We start from the raw sequence: 11,847 nt of genomic DNA on the forward strand, positions 1-11,847 counted from the left end.
CCCCTGTAGCCCAAAACCCAAACCTACCCATGAACCCTAATACCCCTGTACCCTAAAACCCAAACTTAGCCCTGAACCCTTAAATACCCCTGTACCCCAAAACCTAGCCCTGAACCATAAAAATAACCCCGTTCCCCAAAATCCAAACCTACCCCTGAACCCTAAAATACCCCTGTACCCCAAAACCGAAACCTAGCCCTGAACCCTAAAAATACCCCTGTACCCCCAAACCTAGCCCTGAACCCTTAAAATACATCTGTACTCGAAAACCCGAACCTACTGCTGAACCCTAAAATACTCCTATACCCCAAAATCCAAACCTACCCCTGAACCCTAAAATACCCCTGTACCCCAAAACCCAAACCTAGCCCTGAACCCTTAAAATACCCCTGTACCCCTAAAAACCCAAACCTAGCCCTGAACCCTTAAAATACCCCTGTACCCCAAACCTACCCCTGAACACTAATACCCCTGTACCCTAAAACCCAAACTTAGCCCAGAACCCTTAAATACCCCTGTGCCCCAAAACCGAAACCTAGCCCTGAACCATAAAAATAACCCTGTTCCCCAAAATTCAAACCTACCCCTGAACCCTAAAATACCCCTGTACCCCAAAACCCAAACCTAGCCCTGAACCCTAAAAATACCCCTGTACCCCCAAACCTAGCCCTAAACCCTTAAAATATCTCTGTACTCGAAAACCCAAACCTACTGCTGAACCCTAAAAATACTCCTATACCCCAAAATCCAAACATAGCCCTGATAAGAAATTCTGTTAAAACGAAATCCTACAAAACAATATACTACTGGCCCGCAGCAATTCCTACCCGGACAACGTCGGGACGGGCTGCTAGTTAGATTATATATATATAGTTATATAAAATAACATTGAAAAAACATTCAAGGTCATATGCCAAAACCAGTTTTCTCACCTAATCGGACCAGACATCTTGTTCTGAAAATATCAAACACCACAAACATCCAAGATATTTGCACACTCCACCATTATACAAACCCTTTGAAGTAAGAGACATAAATTAAATATCAGGTATAAAATAAAAGCCGGTGAGGGAGGCCAACTGGCATAAGAGATAAACAGACAACAAATAAGCCCTGGCAGGGACAACTAACTCTAATATACTTCCACAGTTGACAAAAATAGTACCGATAACTAAATTATCATAAGCATTTCCTCATATCAAAACTATTTTCCTACAAGTAACTGATGCGTCACCAATATAAATTGTGTACGCATGCTGTTGAAATACCTGCCAGCCCCCACGTACGTTTTAAGTCTGTGGTTTGACAGCGCAGCCATCAAAATAACCCATTATCACTTCTATGCTCGGTCCCGACGAGAATCCTTCTCACCTTATGCTATTTACTGATTGTATCCTTCTAGAGAACTTATATAAGGCACTACTTTACAAGTATAGCTCAATATTTCCGCTCCTTCTTCTAAAGCAGACTTCCAGTAAACAATGCCACAATGTCTCAAAAGCCAAGCGGAATCTAGAATGCTTATTGTTAGTGACTGTTAATGATGCAGGACTGGGTAAAAAGGACAGTGTTTTCCTCTTCAATAGATGGCCATTTCACTGTAGTTGTGCTGCATTAAATCTCTGGCCCTGCTGGCTAGAGGAAGCCCAGCCATGGCTGAAGCATGGAGGATCAGTGAGGTGGGGAGCGCTGAATCACGCCCCGCTCCCGGTCGCACTGCTGGTAGGATTATCAGATCCTAGTCTTATCTCACAAATCTGTTTCTCAAAGTAAATCACGTTTTGTTGACTCCTATAGTCCATGTTTATTCACAATATTTAATTTGTTTATCCTTTTGTCTATTTTAATCCACCTTTGCCGATAAGTGCATTTTGTTGTGTTTCACGTAATCCCGTGTGCTCATAAGGCCTTGTCGAGAAAATGATCACTCCATGCCCCAAAAAAATTCAAAGCAGCCATTCTTTAATAGAACCCAATGCATTTCGGGCAGATCTTTCGCCCTTCGTCAGGGGTTCGCTGTAAAAACAATAATTACAAAACACGCCATTACCTCAGTGTTCTCTCATGTACAATGTGCTAAATATACACGTCTGTAAATCAAAGTAGCACTTTTCACAATTAATACGAACCCTCCTATTTTTAACTTCATCCCCTATCACCAAGTAAACACAACCCGTTGTACTCATCTATACTAATCATTCTTTCATTTATAAAAAAAAGTACCCTTTTCCTGCCCTCCTGATCCGTTAACAACAACATATTACGAAAATCACTTCATCTTCGTGCAAGTCTTTTAACAATCTCATTACCATCCTCCCACATTTCCACAGGTTAATCTATTATCAGACGTGATATTTTTGCATGTTCCCCTGTGGCTATATAACTCAATACCTGCTATTTCCACAAGATTCCATTACGCACGAAGTGCGACAATTGTTGCTTCCCTTTCTTACTAACGGACCCTCTAATTTAAACCCATCTGCTCCTCCCCCTTCTGTGCATTAATTAATCACATGACACATTGTGTTTAGATCAACATAGGGTTCAGGGCTATGTTTGGATTTTGGGGTATGGGAGTATTTTTAGGGTTCAGCAGTAGGTTTGGGTTTTCGAGTACAGGGGTATTAAGGGTTCAGGGCTAGGTTTGGGGTACAGGGGTATTTTTAGGGTTCAGGGGTAGGTTTGGATTTTGGGGAACAGGGTTATTTTTATGGTTCAGGGCTAGGTTTTGGGGTACAGGGGTATTTTTAGGGTTCAGAGGTAGGTTTGGGTTTTGGGGTACAACGGTATTTTAAAGGTTCAGGGCCAAGTTTGGGTTTTAGGGTACAGGGGTATTTTAGGGTTCAGGGGTATTTTTAGGGTTCAGGGCTAGGTTTGGGTTTTGAGGTACAGGGGTATTTATAGGGTTCAGGGCTAAGTTTGGGTTTTGGGGTACAGGGGTATTTTTAGGGTTTAGAGATAGGTTTGGGTTTTGGGGTACAGGGTATATTCATAGGGTTAAGATGGGTTAGTGTTTAAGGGTGTTGGGGTATTTTAAGGAGTACGGGTGGGTTATGATTATGGGGTGCAGGAGTATTTAAAGGGAGCACGGTGGGATTAGCACACGATAAAAGACATGACAAGAAGGGCGGAACGTACCACACACCCCCAGCGTTTGTCACGCCCCCAGCATAACGCAGACACGCCCACAAGGGACTACTTTGCTGGCACGGTTCTTTCACCTTTTAAATGTATATGGTGGGCGTCTGCATAGCCTATGTCTTTCTGCTGCAACTGCCCTTTCCAACGCTGTATTGGGTGTTGTGATTGGTGCTGTACTTTTTGAGTTTACCCGCCTCAAAGGTTTAGGCTGTCTCTTTATATTATTAGTATGGATATGGATATGGATCACCCTGCCTCATCCACGCTGACAGGCCCAGCTTGTACACGGTGTTTTTCATCTACCTTGTTCTTCCAGTGCTGGATGTATGTTACCTGGGTTTCTCTGCCAGTGTACTCACCGCTGACTGGCACAGCTCAAACCTTGTCTCTTTACTTCTTTTACTTTGCTCAGCTGCCCATCCAATTATTCACCGGTAATGCGCACACCATTTTGCGTGTCTCAAGTTCTTCAGTGACACTCCTGCTCTTTCCTGATGCTATCCTTTCTGCAGTGATACGCACACTTCATAATATTATGTGTGTCATCTCCTGGGCTCTCTCACCTTACCTGCTACAAACTTTTGCGGTGACACGCATACCTATCCATTGTGTACCTTGTCGTTTGCAGGCATTTAGCACAGTTTCTTTCAGTCTCTACAACAGGCCGTTCCAGTAATCTACTTCTGGGGAGTTACTCTTCTACCTGGGGTTTCCTCTCTGTGTTATTCTTCCCAACATGGCTGCTGCAAGCATGACCCAGCCCCCCCCCCTTTCCTAAATGAATGTGGGGAACCCAATCTCACTTGGAAAGAATGGGTCAAGATCTTAGAGTCGTACCTGATCGCCATTGGGGGGGAATATTCAGTGCCTTAAGAAAACAACACATCCTGCTTCACAATTTGGGTACCTATGGGAGGAAAGTTGTTGATACTCTACCAGAACCGGATCTAGAAGAAGATGGAGACGCTTATGAAACATCTTTAATAAAATTGGAAATACACTTCGGAGACAAAATCAACATTGTGCTGGAATGCCACAAGTTCTTTTGTAGGGCCCAAGGAAAACATAAGAGTATTTTCAGCTGTGTAGCTGTCCTGAGAGGTCTAAGTGAACTATGCCAATTCAGAGATCTCAACAACTCTCTTATTAGGGACCAAATGGTGAGGTGCACCAATAATGGTAAAATCCAAGAAAAATTGCTGCAAAAACAACCATATTTACAAGAAGTGATTGAGTTAGCTAAATCTATCGAACACCCGGCCTCTGCATGAAAGATCAGAACCAATCCTGTTCTACCCGTACACTCCCACTCAGCCGAAAGCCAGGTGTCGGAAATTGTGGAATCAGAAACTGTTGACACCATCAATGATCACGCTATTTGCAAAATTAAAAATGCTAAAACCCCCAACCTGACTAGTGACAACAACCCTAACAAACTTAAATGTTACCGTTGCGGTAGCAGCAACCACCTTGCCAACAACCCTTATTGCCAAGCCAAATCAGCTATTTGCAAGAAGTGCAATAAGAAAGGCCACCTAACTAGAGTTTGTCACAGTAAACAAAACAGTGAGGTGGTTACTCCCGAGTCCAAAATTCAGTCAGTTAAGAAAATTTTCCTCCAAGTTCGAGACTCCAGCACTGTCACTCAAATAAATTACCCACAATGCGAAATGGGGATGGGTGGCAAGAAAAGCAACCTGTTTGCAGATTCCTGTTCCCCATTCAATTTTGTGAAAATTTCTGATTTAAACAACATCAACTTCTGTAAAGAAAGTAATTTAATAAAACCTGACATTTCTCCCAGCAGCTACACCAGAGAATCTATCCCTTGAAGGCCATGGTTAAAACTCACATTTCATTCAAAGATCGTGTCACCCTTGGGAAAGTTTACATTGTGAGGAGGGGTCCAATCTTCTCGGCTGGAAGCATAAAAAAAATTAGGCATAAATTGGACCCTTACAACCCGGAGCAAGTGCTTACCATTGATAGATGGATGGATTGCAATCCATGAGACAGACCTATGTCATCGCACACACTCATGATCCGAGTTTACCTATCTCAACCAAACATCTGCCATTAAGGATCCAGACAACAGTACATTTGGGCACTCAGGGCTGGGGTACACATCCTTTACCATGCAGAGGACTATACCGTCCCAACAACATGTACTCGCATGGTGGATAACAAAAGCAGTTCTTCAGCTTTGGGTTGCTAAAAGCCCAAGTCGGGCATTCCACTTTATGGCCCCCAGGCTAGCTACCGACCACAAGCATGAACACGAAAGGTGCATTAACCTGTCGGGCTATCACGGAGTCGTGCACAGCTGCCTGGAGGCTCGCTCGCGGCCTGGCATTGCTAACAACATTCATTGATCCGCCTTACCTGTGTACGTGGAGGCTAGGAGCAGCAGCAGGGCCGCCGGCTACACCAGCCGTGCCATGTCGAGTGAGAGCGGAGGGGCCGCAGCGGCCCCCTCAAGGTGTGCTGCGTCCGGCCTGGTGGAGGTTTTCACCCCGCTCGGGTTTCCGTTGTTCACTGAATGATACAGGAGGGAGGTGGCGGCACTAGAGTCAAGGAGAGCATGGAGCCTGTGCATGGGTGTCTGCTGGTGAGGTGTCGCTAGGGCAGTCTGACTAGGCCACCGGAGCTCGGGGAGCACACACTGCACAAGAGGGGGGCACACTGCAGGGCACAGTACATAGGAGTATGTGCATAGCGCTGGAAGTAGGGGTGCAGGAGCAGTGGCGCTGCAACTAGAACTAGGGGCACAGTAGTTGAAAGGCATTTAACACCTGCGTGTCCACATCTGCTTGTTGCTTCACAGGTAAGATGGTATCAGCAGATAGACGAAACATAGAAAGCCTTACAAGGGGTAAGGACTATCCCTGGGCGTTCTTGCTGCACGACATTGCGTCAATAGGTAAATGTTCAAATATACTTCAAAAGTTAGCAATGTCGTTTTTTATTGGTATAATCCAAATGATAATCAAAACAGTCTCATCTTAGCATATTTCTTCCTATGTTAATAGCGTTTTGATGTAGACAATGTAATTGATAGATTTGAATCAATGAATACTCCAATTTATAATTCCATGATAGATTAAAGCCCCGATGCATTTCGTGCTAGACAGCACTTCTTCAGGGGGAATATGTCAGGCATGGGAGTAGATATAAGGCTTTCTATGTTCTGATATCATTTTGCACCTTTTTGAACCAGAAGGTGTACTACCGTAGCACCTATAAAATTGCTAATATCTGACCTTTTGATCTACAGTTTACTTTTGGAGTGCAGCGGTTATCATAACTTTTATCAGCAGATAGACGCCGTAGGAGGGTGTTGGGTAAACATTAGTTTAGCAGCGTGCATGAGAAGTGCCAGGGCGCCAGGCACAGCTCTGAAACCCGCAAGCAAAAGAGACCCTGTGCGAGACGCCGTGCATGTGCACATCTCCTGTCCGGCGCCGGGCACAGCTCTGAAGCCCGCGAGCACATTAAGCACTTCCTGAAAGCCCCTTATTGATGCTGGCATTTACACGTGTGCTGGACACTCCAGCAAACAAAGTGTTTGAAAGGACGGCCTTTCCACACCTACTTTGGCAATATCGGGCTGCTCTGTTTGCCTGATCTAAAGCATGATATGATTCATGTACTTTCCCGCGCTGCTCACCTCGTCAGAAGCTGGCTATTTATTACCCTTGCTCAGCCTGCGTCAAGTTGGTAATCTTGGAGTTGGTACACATTCAGCTCCACGCGATATGAATGTGTGCTGTGAGCCGCCTATCTGGAAATGTAAAAATGCATGGCGTGGTTCGTGCGCATGGTGATTCATACATCTTGCTTCTAAACTCCTGCAATTACTCCTCCCTGGGGGCTAATCAAAAATGCACTACCATGCCACAGACTCCAAATTGCGGTCAGCTGAGAAGCCCAAGAACGACTGGTGGTGCGTGAACAGTGCCGACCGCCGGCCTTGATGAAATATACAAACACATCCCTGCTCCATACGAAGAGGGCACGCACACAGAGAATGCTGAGTTAAAATGCATTGCGGTGGGAGCGCACCAGACGCCGTCGCCGTGAGCGTGCACATCGGCTGTCCCGGCGCAAGCTCCGAGTCAGTGTGCACGCACGAGTAAGAACGAAACTGAAACGCTGATACAAACAAACGTGAACTGTTCACAAGGCGCGCATCAATCTCATTCTGCCATGCTGTCCACGGTAGAAGCGCGCGCCCATCTCTTGTCTCCACTTTAGATCGTTGTAAGCTGAACCGACGACTATAGTTCTCGCAGCGAGAACGCACTTTCGAGCGAGACCTAAAAAGGTTTGCATTTACATAGAGCTTGTTACCCCTAATGGGGTGTTGAAGCTCTTTCTTGGCGGGTAGCACGCTACCCTGGAACCCATAAGGATTAGTGGTGAATTAGTATAGTGAAATATGAAAGTAATTTGAGTGGTGGATATTAATCAGTTATTTGGATTGAGAAGGATTGCGGAGGGATAGAAGAGGGAAAAAGGTTTGCATTTATAATGCGCTTGTTACCCCCGGTGGGGGTAGGTGTCTTACAGATAGGATTTAACCACTGCCAGAAGTGGTAATACAGTCCATCCCTGATATTAGCTTATATACTCGCCTGATAATTTTTTGAGCCGATTAAAGACTAGACAAAACCGAGCAAGGGTCTAGAGTCTGGGGCTTGAGGCAAGACTACTGCTGGTTACACCTGACACTCCTCAGCTCGTCGCAGCATACACTTCACACTTTACAAGCTCCAGGAACTGACAGCTGTCCTTATAACACTTGTATGCAGGTCTGGTAGTCTCGAACAGAAAAAGGCAATGATGACACTGTGACAGTATTAAGAAAAAAGGCTTTCAAAACTGACAATTGCGAGTGGGGCGTCCCGGGAGTGCTGCACCCGTGACTAACCGGGCCGCTTCCACAGCACTCATCGGCCCCCTCTTCGCGGCCGCCGACTAACGGCAGCCGCACTCACAAAGTGGATTACAGAGCCTTTTAATGTTTGTCAGAGGTATGGGGGTCACAGGGGCTCAGCGGGAAAGAGTAAGGGCCGTAGACCCAACCCACTAACTCACCAGCTAGTGACGTGCACGCCTCTGCTCTCACTCCACCTGCATATTGTTTACAAGCCGGAGCCACAGCCTAATCCCGAGCAGAACAAACTGTGTGCTAGGTGGATTTTCGCGCACTGCCTTCCCCCTGAAGTCGCAGTCACGGCACCCACTGCAGTCGTATACAGAAGCAGCCATATGCAGAAGCAGCAGCAGCGTTGGAGCCGCGAGGCGAGGGATCAGCGGTAAATCAGTTGCTGAGTCGCAGAGGCCCGGGAAAATCGATGACTTGCCGTAAGCCACCTGGCCTGAGCTTCAGTACGTTCCCTGAGGGACAAGGGTTACCAACCATCCGTAAACTTCATGGACAGCCCGTAATTTCGGCCGTCTGTCCGTTGTCAGTGACGCCATTTGTCCGTAATTTTACCTGCTGTTGGGTGACCAATTGTTGGGCCAATCGTGCCTTTCTGTCACCAACCGTTCCTCCAATCGTTGCTATGGAGAACAAAGAAAGCGATCTAAGATTGGCTTGAAAGCTATCAGCCAATCCTAGAGCTTGTTAGTACACTGCAGGAGTGTTCTTATTGGCCTGATGCGTCAGGGTCAATGAGAAAAGCTACGGTACTACCGGACGTGCAGAGCACGTTTTGAGCCTTTAGCTTTTGCATTTTTGAATCACTAGTCTGCAGTGGACTAGCCGTTTTACAGCAAACAGCTACTCATTCCGATTTGGTGATCGTTAAGTTTAGTTGCTGCTTTCTTTGCCTATGAAGCGTAATGTTTTTCAGTGTGCGTTTAAGTGTGGCTCAGGGGTTAGAGGCGGCAGACCCGGAAGCTGAGATCGGCCCTGGACCAGGGTTCAATTCCCCGCCTCGGCGGGTCTTGGGCTAAAAATTCCACGGTCTCGATAATTCTCGCTCCGGTGCCTTCTTGACTCACGGGTTCACGCTCTGCGACTCTGGGCAATAGCTTGCTTAATCTCCACAACGGCTCCTGGCGGTGGGATGCCTGGCTTTCACCTTGTGGATAGATACCCTGCCTGGGCCTCTCACAGGGGAATACCAGGACGGGTTCCCTAGGCAAGCGCCAGGATGCCCTTTGTGGTGACAGGTCGCGCTATATAAGTATACCTACATTTACATTCAGTGTATGCTCACAGTGCCTCATTGTCTCCGTTACGCAGGCAATGCTCCATTGCCTACGTAACGTTTGTTCCTGTGATGGAGTGTCTGTCTTTTATTGCAGTATTATTCTTCGACTTGTATTGTGTACATCTTTGTAACCTGCACCCATTTCACTTTTTCTTCTGTAATGCACCGATTGCTACCTCATGTATTTTGGTTGCTCACTAGTGTCACTTTTGATCCATGTAACTTATTGTTTGCATTTGTATTTTGTTCCTGTATATCATTATTGTCCTTATGTGAAGCGCTCTGACACCTTAGGGTAAAGTCCGCGCTATATAAAATTGCATAAATAAATAAAATAAAATAAACTCTTTCCGGTAACCAGAGACTGAGGCATAGTCTTCTGAAGGGCAATCAATCACGGTGTTTGTGAAATCTACACAAGGAAACATATGTGTTCGAGATGAATCTCCGTGCGGCATTCAAGGTTGTGTCCAGTGGTGAAAAACTTATTTTGGGGCTGTCTGACTAGAGAATTTTTCGTGGAAAATAAAACCTGAAAACTTTTTAACTGAACGGCGCCGATTACCACTCATTTTCCCTACTCCACCGCCTAGCCGCATGTTGAAAATGAGAAGTCCCAGGTGCAGATCACTTCTACAGAGCTTAAACTACCCCTCGTGGTATAAATATTTAAAAGAAGATGTACATTTGGAACAAAATGAATAAAAGACACAGGTCCATCCTGCAGCTGAAATGGACTCATGCCTTGCCACAATGTTAATATTAACTCGGACATGCTTCCTGGCTCACGTACACTTATTAGATATACGTGCACGTATTCCCTGGAGAGATTAGAGATGAGACGTTCGTCCACTATCTATACAAGACCTTCGTTAATGGGTTGCTCTCAATTATGTAACCTGTAAAGCAGTAATATGTGTGATTACGACAACACCATTTTATAGGCTGTCCTTAAAAGATCTACTCCCTAAAGAACGAGAACCAGCCCCCCTCAACATTTTTTAGTAAATTCCTCCTATTCATATGTCTTATTATTTAAATGCTAAGAGGCTGATAACGCAGAGGTTTTATCCAATCTGTTTTAGCACTGAGTATGGAAACAAGCATTTGTAATGCAATCTGTCTCGCCTTTGGAACCTTATAAGTATTTAGTGATGCAGCATATTATCGCACAGTAGTGCAATGTAGATCTTTGTGGCTGTAAAGGTATCACTGTGTAAGTACTCTGACAAAGAATCAGATGCAGCCCCCTCTAAAATATTATACCATGAGGTAGTTTAGTGGCTAATATAAAGTAAACTTGCACAACCATGGGAAGAGTAAATAAAGTGCAGAGGAGCTGTTGCCAATGTTATGAAGAGCCAGCTTCATAACAGTGCCCCAGTACCATTCTGCATGTTTTTACTGATAGCTTGCAGAAAGCCTTGTAAGCTCTGATTACAATGGTTTCTGTAATTCTTCGTATGCGCATCTCCCCCGCCCCTACCCTCCCAAATTAAAGTAAAGTTTGGATTTAGTGAAGCTGACAATCAACAAGCAGCGATATCTGATGGCAGCTGCACCCTGATGGCAATTTAATGAAGTGTTTCGGCTGGTTAATATGTAGGGAAAAGCTATAAATAAATCACTGTGTAAGCGCTTCGTCATGATCACAAATGTCAAGCTATGTCACATTTTCATAATTTATTCCTGGCAACAACTTGATGAGTTTGACATATAAATGACAGCACCTTAAGAGTGCATAGCTTTTGAAAGCAATCACTCCATTCATTTCTTAGTTGTAATTTAAGGCATTGTAGATGGTACAGCTGTTCCCTATTCCAACAAGCATCTCTTCCCATTCCACAGCAGGTTATGTAAGCAATTTTTGTGTAAACAGAGGCTCAAGAATTGCCTCAAACAGTCAACAATCAACTACATTACAGGAATAAGTGGATTATAAATTAACAGAGCACCTGGTTGCCTTGAGGTTAGCTACAATCTCTCTAAATCTACATACATGGATACACACACTTATCAATGCACTGTATAATAGACAAAATGAAAAATATATTAAAAAAAATTGGTAAATATATACCTACAATTGGATAATTTTCTAATGCACCCATCCAAGTTCCCTCTTCGGTCCAATGCATTCAAAAGGAAGTCGATGCAGAGCGCGTGCCTCCGTGTCAGTACACCTTTAAAAGGGGTGTTCACGGCTGTTTGTCAGTGTAAATGTCAGCGCTCTGAAGGCTTCTAATCTTTTAGTCCTGTACTTCTATTTCTGGCCTGTTCTGATTTTTATACGCGCACACACACCCTTTAAGTGGGCCTGGTCTTGCCGGTGTTCAGCACCAGCAGTTCTAAAAAGCAGGTTATGAGACTGGTCCCTTCACTGCCTTTCATGTGAGTTTCAAGGAGAGTTGTTCTTTTATAGTGTTATCATTTCAAAACAGGAGCATTTTCAATATGCTATACTACAAAGCCATGGCTATTGCTT

At 44.9% G+C, this 11,847-nt stretch overlaps 1 protein-coding gene across 4 annotated transcripts in view; it reads right to left on the minus strand.

The window, feature by feature from the left end:
- The window catches only part of INTS2 (integrator complex subunit 2), a 306,784-nt gene extending 298,109 nt beyond the window's left edge, over window positions 1–8,675 (minus strand). For 2 of the 4 annotated variants that reach the window (XM_086954934.1, XM_086954936.1), the window contains exon 1: window positions 8,239–8,675. The gene's annotated coding sequence lies outside the window, so the exon portion shown is untranslated. The remainder of the gene's footprint in view (window positions 1–8,238) is intronic. The other 2 variants (XM_086954935.1, XM_086954937.1) reach the window with 1 other exon arrangement.
- Window positions 8,676–11,847: the final 3,172 nt, after the last annotated feature.

The sequence above is a fragment of the Lissotriton vulgaris genome, chromosome 2_1 (genome assembly GCF_964263255.1).
Source record: "Lissotriton vulgaris chromosome 2_1, aLisVul1.2, whole genome shotgun sequence".
NCBI lineage: Eukaryota > Metazoa > Chordata > Amphibia > Caudata > Salamandridae > Lissotriton > Lissotriton vulgaris.